This window comes from Branchiostoma floridae, chromosome 14 (assembly GCF_000003815.2).
Source record: "Branchiostoma floridae strain S238N-H82 chromosome 14, Bfl_VNyyK, whole genome shotgun sequence".
Lineage (NCBI taxonomy): Eukaryota > Metazoa > Chordata > Leptocardii > Amphioxiformes > Branchiostomatidae > Branchiostoma > Branchiostoma floridae.
Window position 1 is genome coordinate 21,757,230 of NC_049992.1, and position 2,879 is coordinate 21,760,108.

The 2,879-nt window shown below is 39.6% G+C and overlaps 1 protein-coding gene across 1 annotated transcript in view; it reads left to right on the plus strand.

The window, feature by feature from the left end:
- The window catches only part of LOC118430820 (E3 ubiquitin-protein ligase RGLG5-like), a gene marked incomplete in the record, with an annotated part of 11,484 nt that overhangs the window by 4,511 nt on the left and 4,094 nt on the right, over positions 1–2,879 (plus strand).

Sequence of the window (2,879 nt, forward strand, 5' to 3'; positions counted from 1 at the left end):
ATTTGACCTGCTTATTTACATAAGGCAAAGGCAGTTACTGTACTCATGACTGATATTACGTAAATTATTTCGTTGAGTTTAATTGAAAATAAGGGATAGGATGCCTTAATGCAAGCAGACCTCAAAAACAAACTGTACTACACTTAGATTCTTAATCAAAATATGCTAATCAGCAATGTGCTTTCAGCAAGTACATGTTTGTAAATCCAATTGAATGTAATGACGGCACTGCAATAATGACATTAAAATGCATATAAGGTCAGACAAGAAAGCTCACATTCAGTTTTTAAACTTAGAGTTAGTCAGTGTTTATTCATCCAGTAGACACTTGTGATATTGTTACCTTTGTTACCTTTGCCAGAATGGCTAAGGTTATGTTTTGGGCGTGTTTGTGTGTCTGTGTGTCTGTCAACAGCATAATTCGAGAAGCCTTGGATGGATCCTGATGATATTTGGTAGGTGGGTAGGGGTCGGGAAAACGAAGGTCAAGTTCGATAATGGGCCCCCTAGCGGCTTGCTAAGGTACTGCAGCTGAAACTCAATTTTTGATATCTCGTGTTCTGGACATGCTGTGGTCATGATTTTTAAGTGATAGATAGCCCTCGAGGCAGAGAGTAAGTGCTGTGGGCCCCCTAGCGGCTTTTTTGGAACTGCAGGCGCCGGTTTCCATTCAAACTTTGGAGGAGAATAACTCTACAACGTGTTGACGGATCGTCATGATTTTTGGTATGTAGATAGAATGAGTGATGACTTACATAATGGAATACCAATTATGCAAATCAACAACTAATTTGCATAACTAATGAGGAAAGTTTATAAACCCATTGCATTCCATGATAGGACGTTGAAACTTGTCACATATGTATCTGGGAAGGAGGGAAATGTCAATAGATATCAATTATGCAAATGATGACCTCATTTGCATAATTAATGAGAAAATATGAAGATATTGACGGATCATCGTGTTTTTTGGTTTGTAGGTAGCGTAAGTGATTACCTACATAATGAAATATCAATTATGCAAATCAACAGCTAATTTGCATAATTAATGAGGATACTCTATAAATCCACTACATTCTATGACAGTACTTTAAAATTTGTCACATATGTAGCTGAGAAAGAGAGAAATGTCAATACATATTTATCATGCAAATGACGACCTCATTTGCATAATTAATGACAAAATATGAACGTGTCGACGGATCGGCTTGATTTTTGGCATGTAAATAGCCTGAGTGAAGACTTGTATAATGTGATATTTATTATGCAAATTAACAGCTAATTTGCATAATTGATGAGGAAAAGTTCATAAATCCACTGCATTCCTTTATAGTACTTTCAAAGTTGTCACATATGTAACTGAGAAAGAGGGAAGAGAGTAATTGTCTACAGACATCATTCTACATAACAAACCTGGTTTATTTGGCAAAGGTATGTGTTCGTGGAACTCTAGTTTTTACACTGTTTGAATCTTTTATGTTACCTGTGAATGGCCCACGGGCAAGAATTTGCAATAAACTATATTATTCATTATTCATTTGCACAATGAAACGCCGATAGTTTGGCCAGGCATTCTGCAACAATATTTTGGTCGGTCAAAAGTGGGAAAAGCCTGTTTTTAATTAGAATGTAACTAAATAACAGTAAGATCGTGTGTCGTAATCGGCAGCGCGTTGGGCCCAGGTCCAAGAGGTCCTGGGTTCGAAACCTGCCCTGTCACCGATCTTATGCCCTTAGGAAAGTCACTTTACACGACTTTCCTCATTTCACTCAGGTGAAAAATGAGTACCTAGCTTCAGACCGTTGTGATTTAGCCCCGCCTATTGTAATCTCCTCGCAATTCAGCCCCTGGCTGCGAAGAGAGAGTAGTCGGTCCAACAAATAACCAATAATAACCAATAAAACAAGTGACCGTAGGTAAAATACTCGGTGACCTAATCATGTCGGTTGTGATGATTTCTGTGGTGTATGACTTGGTGTTTATATCGCATACAGAACACATCACATCGACTTATACCAAAAACTTACTTAAAAGCTAACATACAATCGGTGACACCAAATGAAAACAACCACATAGCTTCACAATGGATACCTGAGACGCACACCATTGTAAAAAGTGGGGCAGTGACAGCTATGGACAGCTGACAACATGACATGCAAATAACCCCACATATACTTGGAGATAAGTAATTAGCAAACCCCATGGCCTATAGGCTAGCTCTTCCACAATACCAAGGAAATAGGAGTGATTTCTCAAATTATTCCATCGATAATGAAAACAGCTTCCGCGAAAAAAAATATCCTAAGGATCAAACACGTTCTAACCATCAAATGCATATGAAAGGACACGATCCTACCACAGTAACGACTGCCTAACGCCGTCCTTAGTTATACAGTTATTTCTATTAACGCTATGTGTATAGGGTGGACTAACGGCTAAGACACGGCTAAGACTAGCGGATATGCGACAACTGGAGTCCATACGAGCGAGATTATCTCGGCGAGGAAGCATCCGATGGTCATACCTGTTTCCTATTACAATAGCGCGCAAAGAGACCTTTCGAATGATATAAAGTTTACCCGGCGCAACTTGAACCCTAATTTGGAATCGCGTTATTAAGGCATCATCCTAACCCCGACTTACGGCTAATACTAGCGGATATGCCACGACTAGAGTCCATACGATCGAGATTTTCTCGGCAAGGAAGCATCCGATTGGCAAGCGGTTTTTATATTCCAATAGCGCGCAAAGAAAACTTTCGAATGATATAAAGTTTGCCCGGGCGCAACTTGAACCCTAACTTGAAATCGCGTTACTAAGGCATCAGCCTGACCCTTACATACGGCTAAGACTAGCGGATATGCCACGACTAGAGTCC